Source organism: Triturus cristatus, chromosome 2_2, assembly GCF_964204655.1.
Source record: "Triturus cristatus chromosome 2_2, aTriCri1.1, whole genome shotgun sequence".
NCBI lineage: Eukaryota > Metazoa > Chordata > Amphibia > Caudata > Salamandridae > Triturus > Triturus cristatus.
In genome coordinates, this window is record NC_140582.1 from 877,620,415 (window position 1) to 877,632,833 (window position 12,419).

The window sequence follows — 12,419 nt, forward strand, 5'->3', positions numbered from 1 at the left end:
AGTTGTTCGTGTACACATTTCTCAAGTAGTTTTGCCAGGGAAGGGATGTTTGTGATTGGCCAATAGTTATTCAAGTCTTCTGGGTCTACTGTGGGTTTTTCTGAAAATGGGGAGAACAAGGCCTTCCTTTAGGCAGTCAGGGATCACACCTTGCAGGAGAGACGCATTGATGATCTTGGACCATCGTGGGACCAGTGATCCTATCATATCTTTAAAGAGGTTAGAGGGGAGGGGATCATTGAAATGATTTGAGGGTTTCAGGGTTGAGAGGATGCTGAAGATGGCAGTGTCATTGATGGGTGTGAATTGACTCCAAGATGCACTGTTTTTAGTGGAGTGAAAGGGTGGAATAGGAGGTGACGAGTGTAAGGAGGAGTCAAGAGAGAGTGAGAGAGGGTGAGAGAGTGATCAGGGCAGACTTTAGTTCTGATTCGATCTTACTCGCCTTTTCAAGGAAGAAGTCGGCAACGTAATTGCAGTTAGGCTCAGGGCAGGAGATGAGAGGGTATTGAGAAGGACTGGAATTGGATTGAGATTTAAGCAGCTCAAACAACCTTTTCGGGCGATTTTTGGCCTTGTCCAGTTGTAATTTGAAGAAGGTTGCTTTTCTGATGAGTTTATTGTATCTACATCATACCAAAAAATACTGTGGGTCTACTCATGTCACAGACATCAGTAGATTTTTGTTCCTAAAAGAACAAAAATGGGTGTTCAAACTCAAGAGTGATCTCTTGGGTCTGAACGACGACATCCCATGGTCATCCCTGTAATTTTGTGAGACATCTACACATGATGCACCTTTAAACGTGTTGATTTCTATCATTCTTGCACACAGGACACTACTCATTTTATTTGGAGTGTCTACTATGAGTAAATTGTCAATATCCCCTCCTAAGGGATCTCTGAGTACTACACATGGCATCTTTATTCCTCAATTACGCTAAGGTTTCAAATCCCTAATTCTGACAAATACGTGTTAACAGATGAGGATTTACCCTTTGATAGCCGTTATAGACTGACACCACCTATGGCATTATTAATCAACACCATCGGTTATCACGTGACATCGCACTGTCTACATCCTGAGTGTGACACCATTACAGCATACATAATTATAATTTACGCTAAGTGGCCTTTCGTATGACTGGAATCCCTAATTCTGACAAACACGTGACATCGCACTGTCTACATCCTGAGTGTGACACCATCACAGCATACATAATTATAATTTACGCTAAGCGGCCTTCCGTACGACTGGCGCCTTGTTGCGCACCAGTTTGCTGAACAAAACACCTTGACTGCACCTCTTCGGCAGACACTTCAATATGTCGCCGAAATACGTCCTATAGAGGAACTATACTAAACAACTACATTACCCAAGTTCCCTTCTGCTGAAAAACCAGACAAGCTTTTCGTCCCTTTGAGCGCCCCGTAGAAAGTGACGAGGCTGGACGCTCATTGGTCTTTATTAGGATACTCCCCCGGCCGGTCCGCCACCTCCCCTTCCAGCTCAGCTGCTAGCGCGGGGTACCGACGGAGAGGTGAGTCCTACCGTTTTGTCATCCGATTTTTTGACTTTAGAAATTGTACTAATACCATATACATGAGCCATAGGTGAGGCGTGAGTTTTTAAACGTGACACTGCACGCCTGTACGTCTTTCTAGATTAAGCCCGAGCTTTCACCGCTTCAGTTACCGAGCACTATGGCTGCACTAACAAGGGACTTAATGCGAACTTACAAGACTCGTTTTGCATTTTTGACCCGCTTCTAATCGGGTGCCAGCACTACAGTGCACTTCCAAATATGCTAGCATACACACACATCTGTGTTTTTACCGTCTGATTATACTTGACTAGACTGCTTGATTCTGCCATTCCTTCATAGTTGCATTTTCAAACGACACCTTGTGGAAGTTTTTCTCCCTCCCCCCACTGTAACAAAATAGGATAAACTACCCTGGGGCTATTTACTTTACGCATTGATACTCTCTTCTTCATAGAGCGGTGCCTCCAGTCCTGAGCGGATGCCAGGCGAGGCGAGGTACATACCCGAAAATTGACGGGTAAGTACATAAGCAACTTTTTGATAAGCCTATCATTTTGTGTAAACAATACATCTACTAGTATTGTACAAATGACCGCTAGTACACTACATCTAGCCGTGTTCTGTGTTGGATACTGATACTGCTCAGAAATGAATGAATTTTCTTTTCTCTATTGTAACTAGGTTCCTGTTTCCCCCCAAAACTCCAGGGAAACGGACTAACATAAACAGGTCGTATTGGGAATTCATCCCAACTACTAATTTACATAAGTTTCCTTTTTTCACGTTTTTGCAGTAGCGCATAAGGTCCTGATGAGAGCTTGGACTCCATAGTCCGATAGCCGAAACATGTAGACCGCCACCCTGACAGTTATTTGTTACACTGTCCACGCACTGTTTTTAAAGTGGCATCAAGACAGCACCAGAATAAAATTGTTTGTGTTTTGATAGCCATTTTTAATAGCACTTTTTCCTTTTATATTCTTGGCACTGCAAACCATCACCCTACCCTTGGTCACCCACGACTGGGACTACCATATAACCGCCATAATTACCTAGTGGTTGGTTGTTATGGTTCAGTTCAGGGTTCCCAGATGATGAATAGCCACCTTTGTGGGTGATGGGAACTCAAACCTTTTTGGGTATACCCCAGATGGTTTCATTCTATTGAATATATCAGGTATTCACACAGAACTCTTAGACCCACAGTATTTTTTGGTATGATGTTTGTTGATTGGGGACTCATACTGTAGCTGGTCTCTAAACATATCCCTTGGACCCTCCCTACCCACACTTTCCCTCTTTGTGTAGGGTTTTTCTTGTATTAAGTTTATTGTATCTACTCCTTTTTAGTCTTAGGATTTTTAGTAGATCAATGAATGGAGAGGCTCTCCAAGCGCGTTCTGCCAGTCTCATACTGTATCTGTCGGCATTAAGGCCGTCGTTGAACCAAGGTTTGGAGTCTTTGATGTCTTTTCTTTTTAGTTTAAGGGGGGCAGTTTCATTCGGGGCAGACAACATGGAGTTGTTATAGTGCTTCGTGAGGTCATGAACATCAGCCATGTTTGGCGGCGGCAATAGGGAGATATTGCAGCGAGCTATAAGCTCATTAACATTTGAAATTTGAAGCGTTCTTTTCCAGTGTTTTTGTTTTACTGGTTGAGATCTTTTGAGGATTCCAATTTTCTAGGGTACGAAAGGTGATCAGGTGATGGTCAGACCAGTCACAGGGGAGGATAGATTGGGGCTGTAAGGAGTTGGGATTGGATTTGATTAGATCGAGGGTCGATCCTAAATTTGTGCGTGGGTTTGTCACAGAATTCAGTCAGGCAGAGGTCAGTTAGGAAGTGTTTACCCCCTGGTCCTGTGGGTCATTCCAGTGGAGATTGAAGTCACCAAGGAAGATCTGGGGACAGTGTTGTCCCTGATTGGAGGAGATTGTTTCCATAGTTTGTTCAATGAGAGGGAGGTTGTCACCTGGAGGGTGATAGAAGATGTGCAGGCTGCATAAGGGTCTATGATTGCTAGGGATATCTATGGATAAATATTCACAGGATGAGAGATTAGCCGAAGGGGACTGATTTGCTGAGGAGGAGTGTGGGCGAGCCTGCTGTGTAAAGAGGGAATTATGTGGGGAAGAGTCAGGAGGGAGGGGCTGCTGTGGAGAGGGGGAGTTATGTAGGGGAGAGCTAGGAGGAGGGGCCTGCCATGGAGAGGGGGAGTTGAGTAGGAGAGAGCCTAGAGTGGGGGAGATGAAGTGGCGGTGATCGGAGCTCGGGATATCTTTTGCTCCAGCATTAAGGGAGTGGCTATGTTCAGTTCCGTGTCTTAGGGAGACGGTGTGTGAGTCTATGAAGCCCAGATTTGGTGGAGCTGGGGCCCTATTTGTGTTATTGAGTGTAGGCGGGGCGATCAATAGGTGGTTGTGGCAACTTAGAGAGTAATCAAGATGTTCCTGTGGCAAGGTTAGAGGAAGGACGTTCCTAGAGTGATTTGGAGTGTCAAGTGATTTTTTAATGAAGGAGAATCTGTCATCAAATATGCTCAGGTCCTGATCGGAAGCTTGAATTATGATATTCCCTTTGTTGTATATGGATATGGTAGCATTAGCACTGAAAGTGGGTGATGACACAACTAAGAGCCTTATACCGTGAGGAAATTTCTTAGCCGAGGCGATTCTTAGAAAAACTTGGAAAGCCGTTCTCCATTGGGCTCTTCTTTTCATATAGAAGATCAGGTCACTAGTAATTGCTCCTTTTTTTGGGCAGAAGTATGGGTCAGAGATAAGGGTTTCAGTATTGGCTTTGAGCAGTCCATGTTTCATAGTTTTAGTCGTGTTTTTGGAGAGGTCGGATAGTTGATTATGTAGATTTTTTATGAAAGGAGATCTAGTAAAATAAAGGAATGGGGGGAGAGAAATGAGAACTCATAACACGAGGTTGTGCCTAATACAACCGTGGTCCCCAGGACCACGGTTGTATTAGGCACAACCTCGTGTTATGAGTTCTCATTTCTCTCCCCCCATTCCTTTATTTTACTAGATCTCCTTTCAGATCTGTTAGAGTATTTTTTGTGCATATAGTTTCTATGGGAGGATATACTCTACACAATCCTGCCTCTCTTACCCCCTTAGTCATTGGGACTTCCCAATACTTTTGATGTGTTATAGATTATGTAGATGTTTTACCTAACTTCTCAAATCTGGTGTCCCAATTGCATTGGGCGATGGGGGGCATGGTGAAGACAGATAGGGTCGCGAGTATAAGCTGTGAGGAAGGAATAGGTTACACGAGTAGAGTCCTCACTGAAGGCGGGTCTTGTAAGGCAGGGTCATTAGCGGGCAATGTTATTCCAGGGTAAGATGCTCTCCCAATGAGTGAGGTAGTTAGTGGAAAGGAGTAGCAGTGCTCTGCTCTTGTCATGTATGAGTAACGGAAGCATATTAAAGGTTGCTATGAGCATAGGGGGCGACGGAGGGCTAATGCCCTTGCCAAGGGTGGCTATTGGGAGCCAAGAACAGTGTGGCTTGGTAGTTCGGGGACAGGGGAAAACGAAGGGGGTAACGAGCGGGGGGCTTCAATTCAGGCCTGAGAAATTGTGTCGGGGAGAGGAATTCCGTGAGAGGCCAAATTAGGTGGGGCAAGAATTGTGCGAAAGTTGGCCCTAGGCCTAGTACCATAGTGAGATAGTAAACAGATGGCATGGAGAGGGCTTCGTGATGTTAGTGGGAATGAGTTGGCCGGTCCCTACTTTGGGAGATAATAGGCCCTAGGCCTGCCACAAGGAGTGTAGAGCTCACCGGTCTTAGTGACCCAGACTTACCCGCTACCGTACCAGGGAGATTGGGTCTCAGTAGGAGAGAGAGGCCTCCAAAGCGGCCTTTGGGCTTGAGAATGTGCGAAGTAATTAAGGAACAGCCATTTTGGATGTCTAAGGTTTCCTGCACATGGTTGTTTAGTCCACAGAAGGAGAGCAGGGTGAGGGCACTTACCCTATCTTGCGATATAGCCCAGGGGAGTCCAGGGGGCCTGAGGAGCTCCGTCCGGTATTACGTGAGTCAGGGGGGGGGCTGGTTTTGCAGTCTGCCAAATCAGTCAGTGTCACAGTGAAAGGAGCGACAGCGTGCTTATCAGCACCTGAGACAATGTAACCCTGTTGATCATGCAGCCTTCCCATCGACAGCCGAATCTGTGTGGGTGACAAACAGAGACAAAACGAGGCAGAGGCAAAAACAGAAAATGGCCTGCATGGTGCGGGAGGCAGGGGGGTTGCAGGGTGGCTTAGATATCATCAGAGCCAATCTAGAGGGCAAACAAAACAAAACAAAGGCAGCTACCAAAGCAGGACGTTGCGTTGCAGGTAATCGGTCTGCTGTTTTCATCCATCTGCGCCAGATACAAAGTAATCCTGATTATAATGAAGTGCTGCAAAACCCTTTACGCTGGTGTCAGGCTCCGGTCGAATAGCGGGGGGGCACCGAAGTAATTGAAACAGCAGCAGATAAAAGTAGCGGGCAGGAGCAAAACAAAAGTCAAAGAAAAGGCAAGACGCTACTATGTGGGAGGTCCGGTCACAGTTCGTCGAAGTCTATCTCTCCAGTGATCGGGACCTGGCTGTGGGTCAGGCTCAGAGATAAAGAGCGCCAGCCCCTGAGCGCCAAGAAGAGGGAGACGAAAATTGCCGGAATCCGGATCGTAGCGGTGGGCAGGGGGTTGCAGCGATTGACCAGGAGAGCCGATGCATCCTTAGAAGCTCACCGAGCAGTATAGCAGAAGCAATGCGGGAAGATTTGAAGCGACCGATGAGCAGGCCATCCATGCTCACCAACGGGCTCAGCTATGCAGTAGCCATAAAGTGAGGATCTTCGCGGTGAGCGATGACAACCCTGGAGCCAGCCGCCATTGTCGTCCGAGATGCCATGCTCCACGCCGTATATCCTTGCTGTGTACGTCGTTGTGCCCATGGCTAGTGCTTGACTTATGCAGGGCAGAACTGGATTTGTTATCATTCACAGAACATCGGCGGCCTCAGCTATCATAGCCACGGAACAAATGTGAGGGTCCGAGATGCACCAGACATATGCCACAGGGGGATCTGATTCGCCTTGTCTGGGTGCCACTGTCGGTGAGTGAGAGTAATAGTCGGGCTCCGTTAAGTCTCACTGAGGCCGTCACTTCCCGTGGTTTGGGGAAATGCGGAAGGAGGTCGCCTCAGTACCGGGCCTTATTCGGCCGCGCTCTTCAAACATGAGGGGCAGGTCCGTCGCTGAAGATTCTTACTGTCGTGACCAGCAAGAGGACACAGGTCACCTATCCCATGGAATGGGGTGGACTGCTAAATAATACATTAAAAAATTTGGACATTCAGGATTGGACCCGACCGGCATTTGTTAAAGGCCAGCGTTAGGGCGGAGATATTAGTATCCTGCCTCCAGGATCCAAGAAAGTTGTTGTATGTCCAAAACAGTCAGGTCTATTCAGTATATTGCTTGCTTTTGAGTGTAGGGCAACCTGATTGTAGTATTCCTTCTTATGCTCTTTATTGTGGATGCTGCCACTTGCTCAACCTGCTTTGCCATCGCCATCGCCTCTGCACTGGACATGAGCCCTGCCAATTGAAATCAATACAGTAAAGAGGTTGGGTCCAGTCCTTCTGTCGCTGTTGTTGCCAGGGTTCAGGTTGATGGTACTGTTGGCTGGTGTGAGATACGACTGCCCTCTCTGGACATTGAAGGCGGCACCCCAGAACTGTAGGGTGGGACTCAAAGTTCCAGTTGTTCTTCTTCCTAGTCTCTGGCTTTCTCCACCATCTTTTAAAAATCCCGTTCAGAAAAAGGAATGAAAGTGGGCAGAATTTTAGGTACCGTGGATCAAGTAGTATGGCACAGATGTACTTTTTTTACTAGACTGACAACTATACAACTAGTCCACATGTCTGTCATCAGTTGAATGGTGTGAACAACACTTTGCTTGTAAAGCTTGTCCAACCAACTGCAGCACATTGTGATGCAGCGCTTGAACAGCAACTCTGGTAAAATAAGTCCGACTTGGTACCATCCATTTCAGGCAGATGGCTGCCACAAATTCTAAGAATCCCACTCCTTCTACAAACGAAAAAGGGAGGAAGTCCAGCACAAACATTTCTGACAATTTCCCATTGTGCAGACGTGTGGTTGGGTGGTTCCACTCATATGGCCCCTCCTACCTTAACATGCTTGTAATAATAGCTGGGATTTTCTTCATTTCTGGGGCCACAGAAACAGGCATCTTTCGAGAAGTAGATGGTTGTGGTAGACTGAATGTGTTGTGGTGTTATTTCGAATCTTGCACCATTGTGAAGTCACAGATGTGTAAATCTGCTGGTGCACTATTGGGGACAGGGCTGCTTTATGTGAAGATGTCACCCTCTTCTCTCTCATCATCACCCTCCACTGTGATTGTACTTGTACTTGTAGCTGATGTTTTCTGGCTCTCCTCATCACCACGACCAGGTTCAGCAATTTCTTTAAGGTGCTCCTCCCACTTCATTGTGTTGGTTTTTTCATATGGGTCGTTTGGCCACCAGTACCAAAATTACCCCGCTTAACATTTGTGTGGCAAATGATGCATACTGCAATGTGCTCCCCCTCTTTGCTAACCACAAAAAGTCTCAAAATGGAGAGGTGTACTTTTTTACTGTGCCACTGCCAGTACCAAAAGAAGAAATTTAGGTAGATGGGTGTGTCATTGATTGCCTCTCGGCTTCTCTTGAGGCAGTGGTTGGTGCAGGCCTCAGCTGTCGCTTTGCAAATATGAGATCTGGTGGGAGTGCTACTGATGCAGCGCAGAGTGCAAAATCCCTCCCTACTGCCATGGAACAACGGATCTCACACACGCACACTATCCATACAATCGCTGGTGGGGCCCATAACACCAACATACACTTACCATTAGTCCGTGCGAGAGGCGATTATCCTCCTAAGCGCTGAATAATGAGGGAGGAAGATACCACTTTACCCTAATGAGCAACACACCTACAAACCCTTCTAATACTCATTAGGCCCTAGACTCCACATTTGGTATTATCCTCCCAAAACCGGGATGGATCTATTAGTTGAAGTTTTAGTGAAACCCTAATTCCCTAATTAACCTTTACATTAACACATTTCAATGAATAAACAACCCAACTCATTTCTGTTGATATTCAATTTCAATTTTATAGTAATATTGCAAATTAAATCATTCATTTGATCAAGTTGCCATTCATATTTACCTATTCTGGCTAAAGTCGTCCTCTATGTCAAATCGGGCAGTCTCGCAAATCTATGCCCATCAATTTAGCAGGTTAAGTTCATCAGGAATTTGGGCATTAATTCAGTCCGTCAGAGATTTAGGCTAACAGCTGTCCTGTAGTGTCACTGTCCTCTCCGTCAGCATATCATCAGGAAATCGAAAAGCGCGATCCGACGACTCTAATTACCTCTCTATTCTACCATAATTTATAGTAAAATTGATGATAAAAAGTAACCAATTTTGGGCATCCGAGTTCGCTGATTGGACAATCAGGGATCATCCTTTTGGGTTCTCACAAAAGTGTCTTTTGGGTTATGACCCTTGCCAGTTCCGGTTCACACAACAGTCTTTGTTTGGAATATTTGGACGGCGTCCCAGACTGTCCTTGAAAGGTACATCTTCATCTGGGGCCAGGTCCAGGCCACTGTGTATCTGTTGTCAGCGCAGGCGCACTTCACCCAAGCCTTGTTCAGCGTTGGCAGTCGGGTTAGGGACCTCAAGCAGCCATCTTTTGGCAGGCCAAAATGGACAACTTAAGCAAAGAAACACAAAAACGTAATTAATACATAAAAATGACTAATTAAATGTTATTCCCTTGCTAATACCTATATGTGTGTGTATTTATCTAGCCAAAAGCAAAACTCATTGCGGGTTGTACTTACAAAATAAAGCACGAATCACAATTACATCACTAAAGCAACATATATCATACGATGTTCTATTTATCTATCATTAGTATGCGTACGGAATTTAGTTCACGTCATTAATTAGGCCATGCAGATGCAAATCCCACGTGTATTTCGGTCATTAATAAGGTTGGTTAGTTATTTTCATATCACTCCAAACCATTAGTACGATTATAATTAATTAATTAATCTGATTAATAAAACAACATGCAAAATGGGGTGGGTATACAAAATTTTGCATTACCCACTCCAGCACTACCTGTGCCACATCCCTTGCAGCAGGTTGAATAGCAATATCAGACTCCTCTGTGTCACCTTGTTGTCGTCATCCTCATGATCATCCCCTTCCATAAGTCTACGTCTTTTAGGAACTTTTCTTTTCCCTTCCCTCTCCAGTTGTCTCCTGGACTCTGCTGGGGTCCACTCCATATCCCTATCATCATAATCAGAGGTGGTGCTTGGAGTAAGTGGTAGAGTAGTACCCTTCCATCTTCTTGCTGGAGATCTGGGAGGCAGTGATTCTAAAAGAGGAGGTTCTTGGTTGGAAGGAAGCTCAAACTCCAGTTCGGCTCCAACATCAGGCAAATGAACTGTTGCTGGTTATGGCTGCAGCTGTCGCTGTTGTCCACTTTGCTCTGTTTCCTAAAAATGAGTGTATACTACTTTGTAAAAGGGCAAATCCAATTCAACGTCACTACTCGTCAGCGTCAACATGATTGAAGTGGCTGCCCCACTGACAGACATGGTCCTGGGCTTAGATTGGGGGAGTGGTGCTTCTTTTAGCTTGCTTGCTGGTGCGGCCGGCACAAATTTTCCAAAAAGGGTTCTGGATGGTACTCAAGTGGTGGAAATCGGCTTCTCCTTCCCACTGGCTACTTTCTTGGCAGTATCAACACAAAAAGGTCACAGTTCCTAAAAGGGGAAGGATAGGTCCTCAACAATCTAATTATGATTGTGAGACATAAGGGATTGTCTCCAAAAGGTAGATGGGGTGTGCTCAAGGTGGGAGTATGCCTCCTTTTTGTTATGTGCCCTCACACACTCATACGAGTGTAAGCATCATTATAGGGTGGTGCTCCTCGTGAGGGTGGCGCTGCAGTCCCTCACGGCCCCTTCAAGAGGGCTCTTTGTCAGAGATCTTTTCAAGGAGGTGCCATATTTGTGCATGTGGGTGTGTGGGCCAAAGTGGTGTAAGTGAGTGAGAATAAAATTACCTCTTGGTACCTCAAATATTTTTTTAATGGAAGGTCCTTGAGGTAAAGTAAAAAAAATGAACTGGTTTGGAGACTCTCCTTTGAACTAAAAATGGAGGGGAGGGATAGGTGTTGTCCCGCCAGCTCTCAAACCGTATGTGGGTGTGTGGTGTGTTAAGGATCTATACTGGTTGACATGTTTCGCGCAGCCTTGTGGTCCCTAATGGATCCTAGTGCGCTTCTTCAGGACCATGTGTGAAGGGGAATATATGAGATAAACAGACTGGAAGTTAGGGGAAGCCCTATACTACCACGTCAGCTAAGGTAAAAGTGGAGGGGACGTCACTGCGTCTGAGAACCGTATTGTCCGAGTTCTCAGTGTTGGCGGACCCTCTCCTAATAATATGATGGCCGCAGCAGCGTTAACGTCTGGCAGCCGGGGTAGCAAAACTCCCTTGTTGAGGTGTCCGAGAACCTAGCACTCGGTCAGGTTACACTGGCTACTTTCTTGGCAGCACATTTCTTTGGGGACATCTTGAAGCTGTCAGTGGCACTTAGCTTCTCAAGCTGAAGGGATGCCTGTGTTGCGCTATCATTCATGCGTCACGTTGTGCACAGGCCTTCTGTATGGCAGTACTGTGGGTGATGTTTTTTCTCTTATGCACCTAAAAGCAAACAAGCAAGCAGAACATCAGAGAAAATTGGCATTGTTGCAGTTCAACTAGTAACGCAAACAAACAATATCATTTAGTGTGATTACTTAAGATATTATACAAATTTAGCATGACAGTGTAACTATCTGTTCATAAAACCACACCAACATAAACTTTAATGGTGTACACTCAGGAAGGATAAGAAAGAGCCATAACAACAACATACAGATGTAACTGTTTCCTTTATGTTCATCACATGGGATAGAGCACTCAGGGAGGTGCAGATGGCAATGGAATCGTTATTAGTCCGTGAAATAAAAAAATAAAAAGCAAAAAGTTAAAAAAAATTATTATTATTATTTTTTTTTTTAAATAAAACAAACATATTAAAATTTTAAAAGTATAAATATGTGGAATTATCCTCAAGCATATAAATTATTAAACTGCTATCTCAACCATCCATGCAGGCCTACGGCAAAGGGTAACACTGGCTGGACACACAAAATGACTGCCAGTGGTAAAAAAATATAACACTGAGCAAGAAGGCATTAAAAACAAGACATGAAGGCATATGGCAAAGGCACACTGGTTGTAGTGCTTAAACAAAATGGCTGCCAGCCACATGGTCACAACAGCAAGCAAAAAGGCTTGGGGAGCAAAGAAGACATACAGGCCTTTGTCAAAAGTACACTGGCTGCTTACACAAAATGGCTGCCAGTCACATGGTCAACACAACAAGCAAGAAGGCATGGGGAACAAAGAAGACAAGCAGGCCTATGGCAAAAGCACACTATCTGAATAAACGAAATGGCCACCGACCACATGGTCAAACAGCAAGCAAGGAGGCATGGCCAGTATTGGCCACAAACAAAGAACACATTCAGGCCTATGGCAAATGCACACTAGCTGCCTACACAAACTGGCAACCAGCCACATGGTCACAACAACCAGCAAGAAGGCATGGGGAACAAAGAAAACATGCAGGCCTATGGCACAAGCACATTGCTTGCTTTGACAAAATGGCTGCCAGCCACATGGTTACCAATACTTGCAAGACAGCATGGGGAACTAA